The sequence below is a fragment of the Polyodon spathula genome, chromosome 3, assembly GCF_017654505.1.
Source record: "Polyodon spathula isolate WHYD16114869_AA chromosome 3, ASM1765450v1, whole genome shotgun sequence".
Classification (NCBI taxonomy): domain Eukaryota; kingdom Metazoa; phylum Chordata; class Actinopteri; order Acipenseriformes; family Polyodontidae; genus Polyodon; species Polyodon spathula.
Window position 1 is genome coordinate 754,469 of NC_054536.1, and position 24,127 is coordinate 778,595.

General features: G+C 42.0%; 1 protein-coding gene across 1 annotated transcript in view; it reads left to right on the forward strand.

Moving 5' to 3' along the window:
- Positions 1–24,127, forward strand: part of LOC121309859 (deleted in lung and esophageal cancer protein 1-like) — a 64,721-nt gene that overhangs the window by 12,679 nt on the left and 27,915 nt on the right. Inside the window, exon 2 of the mRNA XM_041243015.1 lies at positions 3,726–3,732. The gene's annotated coding sequence lies outside the window, so the exon portion shown is untranslated. The remainder of the gene's footprint in view (positions 1–3,725; positions 3,733–24,127) is intronic.

Genomic DNA, 24,127 nt, shown 5'->3' on the forward strand with positions numbered 1-24,127 from the left:
CCTCATGTTTTTTTTTTTGTTTTTTTTAATTAAATATTCCCGCGTCTATGGAGTTATCTCATGGAGATATAATCTCGTGTGTTACATAAAGACAGGGAATGGCTGCAGTGCTGTAATCAGATGTCCCCCCATCCTGCCTGTGATATTTGGAACGCAAATGGGCATGAAGAAGAGGGTTATGAAAAAGACGTTTAAGTTGGAATACAAAAATCACAGCGAACCATCAGGCATAAAAAACCTATCGAATAAATGCTGTAATGTGATTAGCCGTTAACGCATTTGTTTCATTTTATAATACACTGCACTCATCTGCAGGCTTGGTGCGTTCACTGCACTGTGGGAATGCATCTCGCATTAGCCGTCTGCGTTACTGTTTAATGCCTAACAATGAGACGTCTGCATAGAGCCACATTCCCATCTCACTGCAGACACACATTCCCATCTCACTGCAGAGAGGCACGTTTCAACCTCATTGCAGAGAGGCACATTTCCACCTCACTTCAGAGAGGCTTGGTGCGTTTCAATCATGCACTGTGGCTGAAATGCATCTGCCATTGCAGGATGCAGCGTATGCAACAACTCAATCACAGATGCCTATATTCATTGAGACGATCTGCGCATAGTATCACATCCCGACATCCCCCACTACACAGCACTGACACAAATTTCATGCACCCTGCAGACAACAAGGCATGTTGTAATCCCTCCAGGAGAGATGAGGAACTCATTTCCCTATCTCCATCTGCAGGAGAGGGCACCATTTAGCGGATGTACTCAAGCAGAATCACCCTCCTAACTAATGCACAGGGGGGGGAGACAAGGCGTACCTTTCAAACCTCAATTCAGAGAGGCAGTTAACCTCAATCCTAGAGTAGGACGTGTCAACCCTCAATTCAGAGAGGCACAATTCCTCATCATCATGCCTTTTGTCTAGTAGCATTTTACATTCCCATCCTCACTGCAGACACACATTTCCACCTCACTGTAGAGAGCAAACAATGACAACAGCCTTCAGAGATCGACATATTCCTACTCATTGCCATGAGAGAGAGGCACATTTCCATCTCACTGCATAGAGGCACATTTCCATCTCACTGCATAGAGGCACATTTCCATCTCACTGCATAGAGGCACATTTCCATCTCACTGCAGAGAGGCACATTTCCACCTCACTGCATAGAGGCACATTTCCATCTCACTGCAGAGAGGCACATTTCCACCTCACTGCAGAGAGGCACATTTCCACCTCACTGCAGAGAGGCACATTTCCACCTCACTGCAGAGAGGCACATTTCCACCTCACTGCAGAGAGGCACATTTCCACCTCAATTCAGAGAGGCACGTTTCCACCTCACTGCAGAGAGGCACATTTCCACCTCACTGCAGAGAGGCACATTTCCACCTCACTGCAGAGAGGCACATTTCCACCTCACTGCAGAGAGGCACATTTCCACCTCACTGCAGAGAGGCACATTTCCACCTCACTGCAGAGAGGCACATTTCCACCTCACTGCAGAGAGGCACATTTCCACCTCACTGCAGAGAGGCACATTTCCACCTCACTGCAGAGAGGCACATTTCCACCTCACTGCAGAGAGGCACATTTCCACCTCACTGCAGAGAGGCACATTTCCACCTCACTGCAGAGAGGCACATTTCCACCTCACTGCATAGAGGCACATTTCCACCTCACTGCAGAGAGGCACGTTTCCACCTCACTGCAGAGAGGCACAATTCCATCTCACTGCAGAGAGGCACATTTCCACCTCACTGCAGAGAGGCACATTTCCACCTCACTGCATAGAGGCACATTTCCACCTCACTGCATAGAGGCACATTTCCACCTCACTGCATAGAGGCACATTTCCACCTCACTGCAGAGAGGCACATTTCCACCTCACTGCATAGAGGCACATTTCCACCTCACTGCATAGAGGCACATTTCCATCTCACTGCATAGAGGCACATTTCCACCTCACTGCATAGAGGCACATTTCCACCTCACTGCATAGAGGCACATTTCCACCTCACTGCATAGAGGCACATTTCCACCTCACTGCATAGAGGCACATTTCCACCTCACTGCAGAGAGGCACATTTCCACCTCACTGCAGAGAGGCACATTTCCACCTCACTGCAGAGAGGCACATTTCCACCTCATTGCAGAGAGGCACATTTCCACCTCACTGCAGAGAGGCACATTTCCACCTCACTGCAGAGAGGCACATTTCCACCTCACTGCAGAGAGGCACATTTCCACCTCACTGCAGAGAGGCACATTCCACATCACTGCCGAGTAGAGAGGCACATTTCCACCTCACTGCAGAGAGGCACATTTCCACCTCACTGCAGAGAGGCACATTTCCACCTCACTGCATAGAGGCACATTTCCACCTCACTGCATAGAGGCACATTTCCACCTCACTGCAGAGAGGCACATAGAGGGCCACATTCCATCTCACTGCATGTGAGGCACATTTCCACCTCACTGCAGAGAGGTACATTTCCACCTCACTTGACAGAGAGGCACATTTCCACCTCACTGCAGAGAGGCACATTTCCACCTCACGCTGCAGAGAGGCACATTTCCACCTCACTGCATAGAGGCACATTTCCATTAATCACTGCAGAGAGGCACATTTCCATAGTATACCTTATTTTATTCTGTGTGAAATTCATTTGAATGTCACTGCATAGAGGCACATAATGCTGAGCTATATATCCTGAGTGTACAAAGCATTAGGAACAACTTCCTATCGATTCGAGTTGCACCCCCACTTTTGCCCGTAGAACAGCTCAATGTCGTGGGGCATGGACTGTACATGTGTCGAAAGCGTTCAAGGATGCTGGCCCCATGTGACTCCAGTGGCTTGAGAACCGGAAAGTGTGTAGCATGAAAAACCAGCAGGTTGCCAGTTATCGACACACTAACCGGCCCGCCGCCTCCCCTCTACACCCTCCCGCACCCTTACTTCCCATTCACCAAGGCACTTCATACGTCTTTTGTCTTTCCCAGGTGAATGGCACACATACACAATCATTGTCTCAATAGAGGCACATTTCCAACCTCACTGCATAGAGGCACATTTCCACTGGGTCACTGCATAGAGGCACATTTCCATTAACTCACTGCATAGAGGCACATTTCCAATGTTTTGTACACTCACTGCATAGAGGCAGACTCACTAGTACACGATGTTACTTCTACAGTACTGCATGAAAGAAGCAGCTTTCACTCTGGATGGCTTCATAGGAGTAAAAAAATACATCATTAAAATATAACCACAATGTATCTGTCTAAAGCCATGCAACGCAGGGCAAGTAATAAAGGTTCCCTCTAAGAAAACCACACTGACTTAACGCTTATTACGAAGTAAACAGTCAGCTCACCCTGGTTCTTTAGAACGTCGGGTATTGGGGCCTTACACTGTAAGGGTGCTCAGCGCTTACATTAGACAGATGGGTGCAGTTTCCCGTGGTAATTGTCTGTCGCAGGTATTGTTCACCATTAAGGTAACACAAGTGTTCTTTATAATCCTTTTCTCGTAAAGCTACTGGAGAGCCCTGTGTGCTGATGGATAAGTCAATGCTGCTTTTGTTGTTTGTCAAATTCCAGGGCCCCCAGGTGGTATTGACCTCACTTCATACGTTTATATGCTGGGTCTATGAAGATGGGTGAGACTTCTGCTCTGAGCCCCATCAGCTCAACAACATCAGCCCACTGACAGCCAGCTGAGCGCGAAGGAGTGCCCCAGGGACAGCCAGGGTACCGATGATCTGAAAGAGCATTTCAGAGAGGTTCTGACATTTCCATAACAGACTCACTGCAGAGAGGCACATTTCCAGACCTCAACTGCAGAGAGGCACATTTCCAGACTGATTCTCACTGCATAGAGGCACATTTCCGCACTGCTCACTGCAGAGAGGCGCACTGCTCATAACCTGATTCTGAACCGCACTGCTCATAACAGACTGATTCAACCGCATTCATAACAGACTGATTCTGAACTCACTGCTCATAACAGACTGATTCTGAACTGCACTTTAACCATCTCATAACAGACTGATTCATATAACAGACTGATTCTGAACTGCATTTCATAACAGACTGATTCTTACTGCACTGCTCATAACAGAGGAACTGCACATAACAGCTGATTCTAAACTGCATTCTCATAACACATGATTCTTATCTCACTGCATAGAGACAGGTGAACTTCCATAACAGACTGATTCTGAACTGCATATAACAGACTGATTCTGAACTGCACTGCTCAGAGACTGATCTGGACTGCACTGCTCATAACAGACTGATTATGACTGCATTTCTAACAGACTGACTGCATGCATTCTCATAACAGACTGATTCTTAACTCACTGCTCATAGAGACTGATTATCCATCTGCACTCTCATAACACACTGATTTAAATCTGCATTCTCATAACTCACAATTCTTATCTGCACTGCTCATAACAGACACATTTGAACTGCACTGCATAACAGTTATTCTAAAGTGCATTCTCATAACAGACTGATTCTGAACTGCCATGCTCACTGCAAGAGACTGATTCTGAACTGCACTGCATAGAGGACTCATTTTGAACTCACTGCATAGAGACTGATTCTGAACTGCACTGCTCATAGAGGCTGATTTCCACGGCACTCTCATAACAGACACATTTCCACCTGCACTGCTCATAACAGGCACATGTGGCCCAGGTATTTTTTTCACTATTACTGTAACAGAGTGATCTCTGAACTCCATTCTCCTAACAGACTGATCTGAACTGCCTGCTCATAACAGACTGATTCTGAACTGCAATGCTCATATGCAGACTGATTCTGAACTGCAATGCTCATAACAGACTGATTCTGAACTGCACCTCCCTAACAGACTGATTCTGAACTGCATTCTCATAAAAGACTGGGAACTGCATTCTCCTAACAGACTGATTCTGAACTGCATTCTCATAACAGACTGATTCTGAACTGCACCCTCATAACAGACTGATTCTGAACTGCATGCTCATAACACTGATTCTGAACTCCACTGCTCATAACAGACTGATTCTGAACCGCACTGCTCATAACAGACTGATTCTGAACCGCACTGCTCATAACAGACTGATTCTGAACTGCACTGCTCATAACAGCCTGATTCTGAACTGCACTGCTCATAACAAACTGATTCTGAACTGCACTGCTCATAAAAGACTGATTCTGAACTGCATTCTCCATAAAAGACTGATTCTGAACTGCACTGCTCATAAAAGACTGATTCTGAACTGCACTCTCATAACAGACTGCTTCTGAACTGCACTCTCATAACAGACTGATTCTGAACTGCACTCTCATAAAAGACTGATTCTGAGACGTCACGAGTATTGCTGACTAAGACTTGACGTCACTGCACTCTCATAAAAGCACTGATTCAACTACCACCTTTTTTTGTGAAGTAGACTTTCCTCGTTAGACGAGCATAACAGACTGATTCTGAACTGCATTGCTCATACCAGACTGATTCTGAACTGCACTGCTCATAAAAGACTGATTCTGAACTGCATTCTCATAACAGACTGATTCTGAACTGCATTCTCATAACAGACTGACTGAACTGATTCTCTCATAAAAGACTGAACTGATTCTGAACTGCATTCTCATAACAGACTGATTCTGAACTGCACTGCTCATAACAGACTGACTGATTCTGAAACTGCACTGCTCATAAAAGACTGATTCTGAACTGCATTCTCATAAAAGACTGATTCTGAACTGCATGCATCTAACAGACTGATTCTGACCTGCATTGCTCATAACAGACTGATTCTGAACTGCACTGCTCATAACAGACTGATTCTGAACTGCACTGCTCATAACGGACTGATTCTGAACTGCATTCTCATAACGGACTGATTCTGAACTGCACTCTCATAACGGACTGATTCTGAACTGCATTCTCATAACAGACTGATTCTGAACTGCATTCTCATAACGGACTGATTCTGAACTGCATTCTCATAACAGACTGATTCTGAACTGCACTCTCATAACAGACTCTCATAACAGACTGATTCTGAACTGCACTCTCATAACAGACTCTGAACTGCATTCTCATAACAGACTGATTCTGAACTGCACTCATAACAGACTGATTCTGAACTGCATTCTCATAACAGACTGATTCTGAACTGCACTCTCATAACAGACTGATTCTGAACTGCATTCTCATAACAGACTGATTCTGAACTGCACTGCTCATAACAGACTGATTCTGAACTGCACTGCTCATAACAGACTGATTCTGAACTGCATTGCAACTGCTCATAACAGACTGATTCTGAACTGCACTGCTCATAACAGACTGATTCTGAACTGCATTCATAACAGACTGATTCTGAACTGCACTGCTCATAACAGACTGATTCTGAACTGCACTGCTCATAACAGACTGATTCTGAACTGCACTGCTCATAACAGACTGATTCTGAACTGCACTGCTCATAACAGACTGATTCTGAACTGCACTGCTCATAACAGACTAAACAGCTCATAACTGATTCTGAACTGCATTGTTCATAACAGACTGATTCTGAACTGCACTTCTCATAACAGACTGATTCTGATTGCATTCATAACAGACTGATTCTGAACTGCACTGCTCATAACAGACTGATTCTGAACTGCACTCTCATAACAGACTGATTCTGAACCGCACTGCTCATAACAGACTGATTCTGAACTGCATTGCTTCATAACTGATTCTGAACATGTTCATACAGACTGATTCTGAACTGCACTGCTCATAACAGACTGATTCTGAACTGCATCTCATAACAGACTGATTCTGAACTGCATTCTCATAACAGACTGATTCTGAACTGCATAAAAGACAATTCTGAACTGCACAGCTCATAAAAGACTGATTCTGAACTGCACTGCTCACTGATTCTGAACTGCATTCTCATAACAGACTGATTCTGAACTGCACTCTCATAACTGCAGACTGATTCTGAACTGCATTCTCATAACAGACTGGTTCTGAACTGCACTGCTCATAACAGACTGATTCTGAACTGCATTCTCATAACAGACTGATTCTGAACTGCACTGCTCATAACAGACTGATTCTGAACTGCACTCTCATAACAGACTGATTCTGAACTGCACTCTCATAACAGACTGATTCTGAACTGCACTGCTCATAACAGACTGATTCTGAACTGCATTGCTCATAACAGACTGATTCTGAACTGCATTGCTCATAACAGACTGATTCTGAACTGCACTGCTCATAACAGACTGATTCTGAACTGCACTCTCATAACAGACTGATTCTGAACTGCATTGCTCATAACAGACTGATTCTGGCCTGCACTGCTCATATCAGACTGATTCTAGCCTGCACTGCTCATAAAAGACTGATTCTGAACTGCATTCTCATAACAAACTGATTCTGAACTGCACTGCTCATAACAGACTGATTCTGGCCTGCACTGCTCATAACAGACTGATTCTGAACTGCACTGCTCATAACAGACTGATTCTGAACTGCATTCTCATAACAGACTGATTCTGAACTGCATTCTCATAACAGACTGATTCTGAACTGCACTCTCATAACAGACTGATTCTGAACTGCACTCTCATAACAGACTGATTCTGAACTGCACTGATTCTCATAAACAGACTGATTCTGAACTGCACTGCTCATAACAGACTGATTCTGAACTGCACTGCTCATAACAGACTGATTCTGAACTGCACATAACAGACTGATTCTGAACTGCATGCTCATAACAGACTGATTCTGAACTGCATTCTCATAACAGACTGATTCTGAACTGCACTGCTCATAACAGACTGATTCTGAACTGCACTGCTCATAACAGACTGATTCTGAACTGCACTGCTCATAACAGACTGATTCTGAACTGCACTCTCATAACAGACTGATTCTGAACTGCACTGCTCATAACAGACTGATTCTGAACTGCACTCTCATAACAGACTGATTCTGAACTGCATTCTCATAACAGACTGATTCTGAACTGCACTCTCATAACAGACTGATTCTGAACTACACTGCTCATAACAGACTGATTCTGAACTGCACTGCTCATAACAGACTGATTCTGAACTGCACTGCTCATAACAGACTGATTCTGAACTGCACTGCTCATAACAGACTGATTCTGAACTGCATTCTCATAACAGACTGATTCTGAACTGCACTGCTCATAACAGACTGATTCTGAACTGCACTCTCATAACAGACTGATTCTGAACTGCACTGCTCATAACAGACTGATTCTGAACTGCACTCTCATAACAGACTGATTCTGAACTGCACTCTCATAACAGACTGATTCTGAACTGCACTGCTCATAACAGACTGATTCTGAACTGCACTCTCATAACAGACTGATTCTGAACTGCACTGCTCATAACAGACTGATTCTGAACTGCACTGCTCATAACAGACTGATTCTGAAGTGCACTCTCATAACAGACTGATTCTGAACTGCACTGCTCATAACAGACTGATTCTGAACTGCACTGCTCATAACAGACTGATTCTGAACTGCATTCTCATAACAAACTGATTCTGAACTGCACTGCTCATAACAGACTGATTCTGGCCTGCACTGCTCATAACAGACTGATTCTGAACTGCACTGCTCATAACAGACTGATTCTGAACTGCATTCTCATAACAAACTGATTCTGAACTGCACTGCTCATAACAGACTGATTCTGAACTGCACTGCTCATAACAGACTGATTCTGAACTGCACTGCTCATAACAGACTGATTCTGAACTGCACTGCTCATAACAGACTGATTCTGAACTGCACTGCTCATAACAGACTGATTCTGAACTGCACTGCTCATAACAGACTGATTCTGAACTGCACTGCTCATAACAGACTGATTCTGAACTGCACTGCTCATAACAGACTGATTCTGAACTGCACTGCTCATAACAGACTGATTCTGAACTGCACTGCTCATAACAGACTGATTCTGAACTGCACTGCTCATAAACAGACTGATTCTGAACTGCACTCTCATAACAGACTGATTCTGAACTCACTATAACAGACTGATTCTGAACTGCACTGCTCATAACAGACTGATTCTGAACTGCACTGCTCATAACAGACTGATTCTGAACTGCACTGCTCATAACAGACTGATTCTGATACTGCTCATAACAGACTGATTCTGAACTGCACTGCTCATAACAGACTGATTCTGAACTGCACTCTCATAACAGACTGATTCTGAACTGCACTCATAACATGATTCTGAACTGCATTCTCATAACAGACTGATTCTGAACTGCACTCTCATAACAGACTGATTCTGAACTGCACTGCTCATAACAGACTGATTCTGAACTGCACTGCTCATAACAGACTGATTCTGAACTGCACTGATTCTCATAAACAGACTGATTCTGAACTGCACTGCTCATAACAGACTGATTCTGAACTGCACTGCTCATAACAGACTGATTCTGAACTGCAACTGCACTCATAACAGACTGATTCTGAACTGCACTGCTCATAACAGACTGATTCTGAACTGAACTGCAACTGCTCTCATAACAGACTGATTCTGAACTGCATTGCTCATAACAGACTGATTCTGAACTGCACTCTCATAACAGACTGATTCTGAACTGCATTCTCATAACAGACTGATTCTGAACTGCATTCTCATAACAGACTGATTCTGAACTCATATAACAGACTGATTCTGAACTGCACTCTCATAACAGACTGATTCTGAACTGCACTGCTCATAACAGACTGATTCTGAACTGCACTGCTCATAACAGACTGATTCTGAACTGCATTCTGAACTCATAACAGACTGATTCTGAACTGCACTCTCATAACAGACTGATTCTGAACTGCATATAACAGACTGATTCTGAACTGCACTGCTCATAACAGACTGATTCTGAACTGCACTGCTCATAACAGACTGATTCTGAACTGCATTCTCATAACAGACTGATTCTGAACTGCACTGCTCATAACAGACTGATTCTGAACTGCACTCTCATAACAGACTGATTCTGAACTGCACTCTCATAACAGACTGATTCTGAACTGCAGATAACAGACTGATTCTGAACTGCACTGCTCATAACAGACTGATTCTGAACTGCATTGCTCATAACAGACTGATTCTGAACTGCACTGCTCATAACAGACTGATTCTGAACTGCACAGACTGATTCTGAACTGCACTCTCATAACAGACTGATTCTGAACTGCACTGCTCATAACAGACTGATTCTGAACTGCACTGCTCATAACAGACTGATTCTGAACTGCACTCTCATAACAGACTGATTCTGAACTGCACTCTCATAACAGACTGATTCTGAACTGCACTCTCATAACAGACTGATTCTGAACTGCACTTCTCATAACAGACTGATTCTGAACTGCACTGCTCATAACAGACTGATTCTGAACTGCACTGCTCATAACAGACTGATTCTGAACTGCATTGCATTCTCATAACAGACTGATTCTGAACTGCACTGCTCATAACAGACTGATTCTGAACTGCATTGCTCATAACAGACTGATTCTGAACTGCACTCTCATAACAGACTGATTCTGAACTGCACTGCTCATAACAGACTGATTCATAACAGACTGATTCTGAACTGCACTTCATAACTCATAACAGACTGATTCTGAACTGCACTGCTCATAACAGACTGATTCTGAACTGCACTGCTCATAACAGACTGATTCTGAACTGCATATAACAGACTGATTCTGAACTGCACTCTCATAACAGACTGATTCTGAACTGCACTGCTCATAACAGACTGATTCTGAACTGCACTGCTCATAACAGACTGATTCTGAACTGCATTGCTCATAACAGACTGATTCTGAACTGCATTCATAACAGACTGATTCTGAACTGCAACTGATTCTGAACTGCATTCTCATAACAGACTGATTCTGAACTGCAACTGCTCATAACAGACTGATTCTGAACTGCACTGCTCATAACAGACTGATTCTGAACTGCACTGCTCATAACAGACTGATTCTGAACTGCACTCTCATAACAGACTGATTCTGCACTGATTCTGAACTGCACTCTCATAACAGACTGATTCTGAACTGCACTCTCATTCTCATAAAAGACTGATTCTGAACTGCATTCTCATAACAGACTGATTCTGAACTGCATTTCTCATAACAGACTGATTCTGAACTGCACTGCTCATAACAGACTGATTCTGAACTGCACTCTCATAACAGACTGATTCTGAACTGCATTCTCATAACAGACTGATTCTGAACTGCACTGCTCATAACAGACTGATTCTGAACTGCACTCTCATAACAGACTGATTCTGAACTGCACTGCTCATAACAGACTGATTCTGAACTGCATTCTCATAACAGACTGATTCTGAACTGCATTGCTCATAACAGACTGATTCTGAACTGCACTCTCATAACAGACTGATTCTGAACTGCATTCTCATAACAGACTGATTCTGAACTGCACTGCTCATAACAGACTGATTCTGAACTGCACTCTCATAACAGACTGATTCTGAACTGCACTGCTCATAACAGACTGATTCTGAACTGCATTCTCATAACAGACTGATTCTGAACTGCATTGCTCATAACAGACTGATTCTGAACTGCACTCTCATAACAGACTGATTCTGAACTGCATTCTCATAACAGACTGATTCTGAACTGCATTGTTCATAACAGACTGATTCTGAACTGCACTGCTCATAACAGACTGATTCTGAACTGCACTGCTCATAACAGACTGATTCTGAACTGCACTCTCATAACAGACTGATTCTGAACTGCATTCTCATAACAGACTGATTCTGAACTGCATTGCTCATAACAGACTGATTCTGAACTGCATTGTCTCATAACAGACTGATTCTGAACTGCACTGCTCATAACAGACTGATTCTGGCCTGCACTGCTCATAACAGACTGATTCTGATGCTCATAACAGACTGATTCTGAACTGCATTCTCATAACAGACTGATTCTGAACTGCATTCTCATAACAGACTGATTCTGAACTGCATTCTCATAACAGACTGATTCTGAACTGCACTGCTCATAACAGACTGATTCTGAACTGCATTCTCATAACAGACTGATTCTGAACTGCATTCTCATAACAGACTGATTCTGAACTGCACTGCTCATAACAGACTGATTCTGAACTGCACTGCTCATAACAGACTGATTCTGAACTGCACTCATAACAGATCATAACAGACTGATTCTGAACTGCACTCTCATAACAGACTGATTCTGAACTGCACTGCTCATAACAGACTGATTCTGAACTGCATTCTCATAACAGACTGATTCTGAACTGCATTCTCATAACAGACTGATTCTGAACTGCACTCTCATAAAAGACTGATTCTGAACTGCATAACAGACTGATTCTAAACTGCAATAACAGACTGATTCTGAACTGCATTCTCATAACAGACTGATTCTGAACTGCACTCTCATAACAGACTGATTCTGAACTGCATTCTCATAACAGACTGATTCTGAACTGCATTGCTCATAACAGACTGATTCTGAACTGCATTCTCATAACAGACTGATTCTGAACTGCACTCTCATAACAGACTGATTCTGAACTGCACTGCTCATAACAGACTGATTCTGAACTGCATTGCTCATAACAGACTGATTCTGAACTGCACTGCTCATAACAGACTGATTCTGAACTGCATTCTCATAACAGACTGATTCTGAACTGCATTCTCATAACAGACTGATTCTGAACTGCATTCTCATAACAGACTGATTCTGAACTGCATTGCTCATAACAGACTGATTCTGAACTGCACTGCTCATAACAGACTGATTCTGAACTGCACTGCTCATAACAGACTGATTCTGAACTGCACTGCTCATAACAGACTGATTCTGAACTGCACTGCTCATAACAGACTGATTCTGAACTGCATTCTCTCATAACAGACTGATTCTGAACTGCATTGCTCATAACAGACTGATTCTGAACTGCATTGTTCATAACAGACTGATTCTGAACTGCACTGCTCATAACAGACTGATTATGAACTGCACTCTCATAACAGACTGATTCTGAACTGCACTCTCATAACAGACTGATTCTGAACTGCACTCTCATAACAGACTGATTCTGAACTGCACTGCTCATAACAAGACTGATTCTGAACTGCATTCTCATAACAGACTGATTCTGAACTGCATTCTCATAACAGACTGATTCTGAACTGCATTCTCATAACAGACTGATTCTGAACTGCACTGCTCATAACAGACTGATTCTGAACTGCATTGCTCATAACAGACTGATTCTGAACTGCATTCTCATAACAGACTGATTCTGAACTGCATTCTCATAACAGACTGATTCTGAACTGCATTGTCTCATAACAGACTGATTCTGAACTGCATTGCTCATAACAGACTGATTCTGAACTGCACTGCTCATAACAGACTGATTCTGAACTGCACTCTCATAACAGACTGATTCTGAACTGCACTAACAGACTGATTCTCATAACAGACTGATTCTGAACTGCATAACAGACTGATTCTGAACTCATAACAGACTGATTCTGAACTGCATTGTTCATAACAGACTGATTCTGAACTGCATTCTCATAACAGACTGATTCTGAACTGCATTCTCATAACAGACTGATTGCATTGAAACTGCAACTGCATTCATAACAGACTGATTCTGAACTGCACTGCTCATAACAGACTGATTCTGGCCTGCACTGCTCATAAAAGACTGATTCTGAACTGCATTCTCATAACAAACTGATTCTGAACTGCACTGCTCATAACAGACTGATTCTGAACTGCACTGCTCATAACAGACTGATTCTGAACTGCACTGCTCATAACAGACTGATTCTGAACTGCACTGCTCATAACAGACTGATTCTGAACTGCACTGCTCATAACAGACTGATTCTGAACTGCACTGCTCATAACAGACTGATTCTGAACTGCACTGCTCATAACAGACTGATTCTGAACTGCACTGCTCATAACAGACTGATTCTGAACTGCACTCTCATAACAGACTGATTCTGAACTGCACTGCTCATAACAGACTGATTCTGAACTGCACTGCTCATAACAGACTGATTCTGAACTGCACTGCTCATAACAGACTGATTCTGAACTGCACTCTCATAACAGACTGATCATAACAGACTGATTCTGAACTGCACTGCTCATAACAGACTGATTCTGAACTGCACTCATAAAAGACTCATAACAGACTGATTCTGAACTGCATTGACTGATTCATAACAGACTGATTCTGAACTGCACTGCTCATAACAGACTGATTCTGAACTGCATTGCTCATAACAGACTGATTCTGAACTGCATTCTCATAACAGACTGATTCTGAACTGCATTCTCATAACAGACTGATTCTGAACTGCATTGCTCATAACAGACTGATTCTGAACTGCACTCTCATAACAGACTGATTCTGAACTGCATTCTCATAACAGACTGATTCTGAACTGCATTCTCATAACAGACTGATTCTGAACTGCAATAACTGATTCTGAACTGCACTGCTCATAACAGACTGATTCTGAACTGCATTCTCATAACAGACTGATTCTGAACTGCACTCTCATAACAGACTCATAACAGACTGATTCTGAACTGCACTGCTCATAACAGACTGATTCTGAACTGCATTCTCATAACAGACTGATTCTGAACTGCATTGTTCATAACAGACTGATTCTGAACTGCATTGCTCATAACAGACTGATTCTGAACTGCATTGCTCATAACAGACTGATTCTGAACTGCATTGAACTCATAACAGACTGATTCTGAACTGCATTGTTCATAACAGACTGATTCTGAACTGCATTGCTCATAACAGACTGATTCTGAACTGCACTGCTCATAACAGACTGATTCTGGCCTGCACTGCTCATATCAGACTGATTCTAGCCTGCACTGCTCATAAAAGACTGATTCTGAACTGCATTGACTGATTCTGAACTGCATTCTCATAACAGACTGATTCTGAACTGCATTGCTCATAACAGACTGATTCTGAACTGCATTGCTCATAACAGACTGATTCTGAACTGCATTGCTCATAACAGACTGATTCTGAACTGCATTGCTCATAACAGACTGATTCTGAACTGCATTGCTCATAACAGACTGATTCTGAACTGCATTGCTCATAACAGACTGATTCTGAACTGCACTGCTCATAACAGACTGATTCTGGCCTGCACTGCTCATAAAAGACTGATTCTGAACTGCATTCTCATAACAGACTGATTCTGAACTGCATTCTCATAACAGACTGATTCTGAACTGCACTCTCATAACAGACTGATTCTGAACTGCATTGTTCATAACAGACTGATTCTGAACTGCATTGTTCATAACAGACTGATTCTGAACTGCATTGATAACAGACTGATTCTGAACTGCATTGTCATAACAGACTGATTCTGAACTGCATTGCTCATAACAGACTGATTCTGAACTGCACTGCTCATAACAGACTGATTCTGAACTGCATTCTGAACTCATAACAGACTGATTCTGAACTGCACTCTCATAACAGACTGATTCTGAACTGCAACTGCACTGCTCATAACAGACTGATTCTGAACTGCACTGCTCATAACAGACTGATTCTGAACTGCATTCTCATAACAGACTGATTCTGAACTGCACTGCTCATAACAGACTGATTCTGAACTGCACTCTCATAACAGACTGATTCTGAACTGCATTCTCATAACAGACTGATTCTGAACTGCACTGCTCATAACAGACTGATTCTGAACTGCACTGCTCATAACAGACTGATTCTGATTCTCATAACAGACTGATTCTGAACTGCATTCTCATAACAGACTGATTCTGAACTGCATTCTCATAACAGACTGATTCTGAACTGCATTCTCATAACAGACTGATTCTGAACTGCAGATAACAGACTGATTCTGAACTGCACTGCTCATAACAGACTGAACTTCTGAACTGCAACTGCTCATAACAGACTGATTCTGAACTGCATTCTCATAACAGACTGATTCTGAACTGCATTGCTCATAACAGACTGATTCTGAACTGCAACTGCATTCTCATAACAGACTGATTCTGAACTGCATTCTCATAACAGACTGATTCTGAACTGCATTGCTCATAACAGACTGATTCTGAACTGCACTGCTCATAACAGACTGATTCTGAACTGCACTCTCATAACAGACTGATTCTGAACTGCACTCTCATAACAGACTGATTCTGAACTGCATTCTCATAACAGACTGATTCTGAACTGCATTCTCATAACAGACTGATTCTGAACTGCATTCTCATAACAGACTGATTCTGAACTGCACTCATAACAGACTGACTGAACATTCTCATAACAGACTGATTCTGAACTGCATTGCTCATAACAGACTGATTCTGAACTGCATTCTCATAACAGACTGATTCTGAACTGCACTCTCATAACAGACTGATTCTGAACTGCATTCTCATAACAGACTGATTCTGAACTGCACTGCTCATAACAGACTGATTCTGAACTGCATTGCTCATAACAGACTGATTCTGAACTTCTCATAACAGACTGATTCTGCACTGCTCATAACAGACTGATTCTGAACTGCACTGCTCATAACAGACTGATTCTGAACTGCACTCTCATAACAGACTGATTCTGAACTGCACTCTCATAACAGACTGATTCTGAACTGCACTCTCATAACAGACTGATTCTGAACTGCACTATAACAGACTGATTCTGAACTGCACTCTCATAACAGACTGATTCTGAACTGCACTCTCATAACAGACTGATTCTGAACTGCACTCTCATAACAGACTGATTCTGAACTGCACTCTCATAACAGACTGATTCTGAACTGCACTGCTCATAACAGACTGATTCTGAACTGCATTCTCATAACAGACTGATTCTGAACTGCATTCTCATAACAGACTGATTCTGAACTGCATTGCTCATAACAGACTGATTCTGAACTGCATTCTCATAACAGACTGATTCTGAACTGCATTGCTCATAACAGACTGATTCTGAACTGCATTGCTCATAACATAACAGACTGATTCTGAACTGCATTGCTCATAACAGACTGATTCTGAACTGCACTGCTCATAACAGACTGATTCTGAACTGCATTCTCATAACAGACTGATTCTGAACTGCACTCTCATAACAGACTGATTCTGAACTGCATTGCTCATAACAGACTGATTCTGAACTGCATTGCTCATAACAGCATTCTGCTGCATAAACAGACTGATTCTGAACTGCATTCTCATAACAGCATTCTGAACTCATAAACAGACTGATTCTGAACTGCACTGCTCATAACAGACTGATTCTGGCCTGCACTGCTCATATCAGACTGATTCTAGCCTGCACTGCTCATAAAAGACTGATTCTGAACTGCATTCTCATAACAGACTGATTCTGAACTGCATTGTTCATAACAGACTGATTCTGAACTGCATTGCTCATAACAGACTGATTCTGAACTGCACTGCTCATAACAGACTGATTCTGAACTGCACTGCTCATAACAGACTGATTCTGAACTGCACTCTCATAACAGACTGATTCTGAACTGCACTCTCATAACAGACTGATTCTGAACTGCATTCTCATAACAGACTGATTCTGAACTAATAACAGACTGATTCTGAACTGCATTCTCATAACAGACTGATTCTGAACTGCATGCTCATAACAGACTGATTCTGAACTGCATTCTCATAACAGACTGATTCTGAACTGCATTGATTCATAACAGACTGATTCTGAACTGCACTTCTCATAACAGACTGATTCTGAACTGCACTCTCATAACAGACTGATTCTGAACTGCACTGCTCATAACAGACTGATTCTGAACTGCACTGCTCATAACAGACTGATTCTGAACTGCACTGCTCATAACAGACTGATTCTGAACTGCACTGCTCATAACAGACTGATTCTGAACTGCACTGCTCATAACAGACTGATTCTGAACTGCACTGCTCATAACAGACTGATTCTGAACTGCACTGCTCATAACAGACTGATTCTGAACTGCACTCTCATAACAGACTGATTCTGAACTGCATTCTCATAACAGACTGATTCTGAACTGCACTGCTCATAACAGACTGATTCTGAACTGCACTCTCATAACAGACTGATTCTGAACTGCATTGCTCATAACAGACTGATTCTGAACTGCATTCTCATAACAGACTGATTCTGAACTGCATGCTCATAACAGACTGATTCTGAACTGCATTCTCATAACAGACTGATTCTGAACTGCATTCTCATAACAGACTGATTCTGAACTGCATTGCTCATAACAGACTGATTCTGAACTGCATTCTCATAACAGACTGATTCTGAACTGCATTCTCATAACAGACTGATTCTGAACTGCATTCTCATAACAGACTGATTCTGAACTGCATTCTCATAACAGACTGATTCTGAACTGCATTGCTCATAACAGACTGATTCTGAACTGCATTGCTCATAACAGACTGATTCTGAACTGCACTGATTCTCATAACAGACTGATTCTGAACTGCACTGCTCATAACAGACTGATTCTGAACTGCATTGCTCATAACAGACTGATTCTGAACTGCATTCTCATAACAGACTGATTCTGAACTGCATTCTCATAACAGACTGATTCTGAACTGCAACTGCTCATAACAGACTGATTCTGAACTGCATTCTCATAACAGACTGATTCTGAACTGCAACTGCTGAACTGCTCATAAAAGACTGATTCTGAACTGCACTCTCATAACAGACTGATTCTGAACTGCATTCTCATAACAGACTGATTCTGAACTGCACTGCTCATAACAGACTGATTCTGAACTGCATTCTCATAACAGACTGATTCTGAACTGCATTCTCATAACAGACTGATTCTGAACTGCACTGCTCATAACAGACTGATTCTGGACTGCACTGCTCATAACAGACTGATTCTGAACTGCACTGCTCATAACAGACTGATTCTGAACTGCACTGCTCATAACAGACTGATTCTGAACTGCACTGCTCATAACAGACTGATTCTGAACTGCATTGCTCATAACAGACTGATTCTGAACTGCATATAACAGACTGATTCTGAACTGCATTGCTCATAACAGACTGATTCTGAACTGCATTGCTCATAACAGACTGATTCTGAACTGCATTGTTCATAACAGACTGATTCTGAACTGCATTCTCATAACAGACTGATTCTGAACTGCATATAACAGACTGATTCTGGCCTGCACTGCTCATAACAGACTGATTCTGAACTGCATTCTCATAACAGACTGATTCTGAACTGCATTGCTCATAACAGACTGGTTCTGAACTGCATTGCTCATAACAGACTGATTCTGAACTGCATTGTTCATAACAGACTGATTCTGAACTGCATTGCTCATAACAGACTGATTCTGAACTGCACTGCTCATAACAGACTGATTCTGGCCTGCACTGCTCATAACAGACTGATTCTAGCCTGCACTGCTCATAAAAGACTGATTCTGAACTGCACTGCTCATAACAGACTGATTCTGAACTGCACTGCTCATAACAGACTGATTCTGAACTGCACTGCTCATAACAGACTGCAACTGCATTGCTCATAACAGACTGATTCTGAACTGCACTCTCATAACAGACTGATTCTGAACTGCACTGCTCATAACAGACTGATTCTGAACTGCATTCTCATAACAGACTGATTCTGAACTGCACTGCTCATAACAGACTGATTCTGAACTGCACTGCTCATAACAGACTGATTCTGAACTGCACTTAACTGATTCTGAACTGCATATAACAGACTGATTCTGAACTGCATTCTCATAACAGACTGATTCTGAACTGCATTCTCATAACAGACTGATTCTGAACTGCATTCTCATAACAGACTGATTCTGAACTGCATTGCTCATAACAGACTGATTCTGAACTGCATTGCTCATAACAGACTGATTCTGAACTGCACTGCTCATAACAGACTGATTCTGGCCTGCACTGCTCATAACAGACTGATTCTGAACTGCACTGAACTCATAAACAGACTGATTCTGAACTGCATTCTCATAACAGACTGATTCTGAACTGCATTCTCATAACAGACTGATTCTGAACTGCATTGCTCATAACAGACTGATTCTGAACTGCATTCTCATAACAGACTGATTCTGAACTGCATTCTCATAACAGACTGATTCTGAACTGCATTGCTCATAACAGACTGATTCTGAACTGCACTGCACTCTCATAACAGACTGATTATGAACTGCACTCTCATAACAGACTGATTCTGAACTGCACTCTCATAACAGACTGATTCTGAACTGCACTCTCATAACAGACTGATTCTGAACTGCATTCTCATAACAGACTGATTCTGAACTGCATTCTCATAACAGACTGATTCTGAACTGCACTGCTCATAACAGACTGATTCTGAACTGCACTCTCATAACAGACTGATTCTGAACTGCATTCTCATAACAGACTGATTCTGAACTGCACTGCTCATAACAGACTGATTCTGAACTGCATTGCTCATAACAGACTGATTCTGAACTGCATTGCTCATAACAGACTGATTCTGAACTGCACTGCTCATAACAGACTGATTCTGAACTGCACTCTCTGCATTCTCATAACAGACTGATTCTGAACTGCATTGCTCATAACAGACTGATTCTGAACTGCACTCTCATAACAGACTGATTCTGAACTGCACTGCTCATAACAGACTGATTCTGAACTGCACTGCTCATAACAGACTGATTCTGAACTGCACTGCTCATAACAGACTGATTCTGAACTGCATTGCTCATAACAGACTGATTCTGAACTGCACTCTCATAACATGATTCTGAACTGCATTCTCATAACAGACTGGTTCTGAACTGCATTGCTCATAACAGACTGATTCTGAACTGCATTGCTCATAACAGACTGATTCTGAACTGCATTGCTCATAACAGACTGATTCTGAACTGCATTCTCATAACAGACTGATTCTGAACTGCATTCTCATAACAGACTGATTCTGAACTGCATTCTCATAACAGACTCATTCTGAACTGCACTCTCATAACAGACTGATTCTGAACTGCAGACTGATTCTGAACTGCATTCTCATAACAGACTGATTCTGAACTGCACTCTCATAACAGACTGATTCTGAACTGCACTGCTCATAACAGACTGATTCTGAACTGCACTGCTCATAACAGACTGATTCTGAACTGCATTGCTCATAACAGACTGATTCTGAACTGCATTGCTCATAACAGACTGATTCTGAACTGCATTCTCATAACAGACTGATTCTGAACTGCACTGCTCATAACAGACTGATTCTGAACTGCACTCTCATAACAGACTGATTCTGAACTGCACTCTCATAACAGACTGATTCTGAACTGCACTGCTCATAACAGACTGATTCTGAACTGCACTGCTCATAACAGACTGATTCTGAACTGCATTGTTCATAACAGACTGATTCTGAACTGCATTGCTCATAACAGACTGATTCTGAACTGCACTGCTCATAACAGACTGATTCTGAACTGCATTGCTCATAACAGACTGATTCTGAACTGCATTGCTCATAACAGACTGATTCTGAACTGCAGACTCATAACAGACTGATTCTGAACTGCACTGCTCATAACAGACTGATTCTGAACTGCAATAACAGACTGATTCTGAACTGCATCATAACAGACTGATTCTGAACTGCATTCTCATAACAGACTGATTCTGAACTGCACTCTCATAACAGACTGATTCTGAACTGCACTCTCATAACAGACTGATTCTGAACTGCATTGCTCATAACAGACTGATTCTGAACTGCATTCTCATAACAGACTGATTCTGAACTGCATTGCTCATAACAGACTGATTCTGAACTGCACTGCTCATAACAGACTGATTCTGGCCTGCACTGCTCATAACAGACTGATTCTCATAAACAGACTGATTAACAGACTGATTCTGAACTGCACTGCACTGATTCTGAACTGCATAACAGACTGATTCTGAACTGCATATAACAGACTGATTCTGAACTGCACTGCTCATAACAGACTGATTCTGAACTGCACTCTCATAACAGACTGATTCTGAACTGCACTCTCATAACAGACTGATTCTGAACTACACTGCTCATAACAGACTGATTCTGAACTGCATTCTCATAACAGACTGATTCTGAACTGCATTCTCATAACAGACTGATTCTGAACTGCATTCTCATAACAGACTGATTCTGAACTGCATTCTCATAACAGACTGATTCTGAACTGCATTCTCATAACAGACTGATTCTGAACTGCACTGCTCATAACAGACTGATTCTGAACTGCACTGCTCATAACAGACTGATTCTGAACTGCATTCTCATAACAGACTGATTCTGAACTGCATTCTCATAACAGACTGGTTCTGAACTGCATATAACAGACTGATTCTGAACTGCATTGCTCATAACAGACTGATTCTGAACTGCATTCTCATAACAGACTGATTCTGAACTGCATTGCTCATAACAGACTGATTCTGAACTGCACTGCTCATAACAGACTGATTCTGGCCTGCACTGCTCATAACAGACTGATTCTGAACTGCACTCTCATAACAGACTGATTCTGAACTGCATTCTCATAACAGACTGATTCTGAACTGCACTGCTCATAAAAGACTGATTCTGAACTGCATTCTCATAACAGACTGATTCTGAACTGCATTGCTCATAACAGACTGATTCTGAACTGCATTGCTCATAACAGACTGATTCTGAACTGCATTGTTCATAACAGACTGATTCTGAACTGCATTGCTCATAACAGACTGATTCTGAACTGCATTGCTCATAACAGACTGATTCTGAACTGCATTGCTCATAACAGACTGATTCTCATAAACAGACTGATTCTGAACTGCATTCTCATAACAGACTGATTCTGAACTGCATTGCTCAGACTAACAGACTGATTCTGAACTGCACTGCTCATAACAGACTGATTCTGAACTGCACTGCTCATAACAGACTGATTCTAGACTGCACTGCTCATAACAGACTGATTCTGAACTGCATTCTCATAACAGACTGATTCTGAACTGCACTGCTCATAACAGACTGATTCTGAACTGCATTCTCATAACAGACTCATAACAGACTGATTCTGAACTGCACTGCTCATAACAGACTGATTCTGAACTGCATTGCTCATAACAGACTGATTCTGAACTGCATTCTCATAACAGACTGATTCTGAACTGCACTGCTCATAGAATCAGTCTGTTATGAGAGATGCAGTTCAGAATCAGTCTGTTATGAGAGTGCAGTTCAGAATCAGTCTGTTATGAGAGTGCAGTTCAGAATCAGTCTGTTAGAGTGCAGTTCAGAATCAGTCTGTTATGCAGTTCAGAATCAGTCTGTTATGAGAGTGCAGTTCAGAATCAGTCTGTTATGAGCAGTGCAGTTCAGAATCAGTCTGTTATGAGCAATGCAGTTCAGAATCAGTCTGTTATGAGCAATGCAGTTCAGAACCAGTCTGTTATGAGAATGCAGTTCAGAATCAGTCTGTTATGAGAAATGCAGTTCAGAATCAGTCTGTTATGAGAAATGCAGTTCAGAATCAGTCTGTTATGAGAATGCAGTTCAGAATCAGTCTGTTATGAGCAGTGCAGTTCAGAATCAGTCTGTTATGAGAATGCAGTTCAGAATCAGTGCGTTAGCTCATAACGAGTATGAACTGCACTGCTCTAAAATAGCTGACGTGGACTTAGGATTGTTAACCAGGATGGATTTGTAACATTAGCAAAACCAGAAATAGCGTCTTTATCACTTTAACGTCTGAGGGGTCACCGCCAATGCATACAGAACAAGTACGGAGAGGAATAAAAAGAAACCTTGTTTAAATGAACTACTGCACAACACAAGCGATGCAAACTACTTATCTTCCTTCT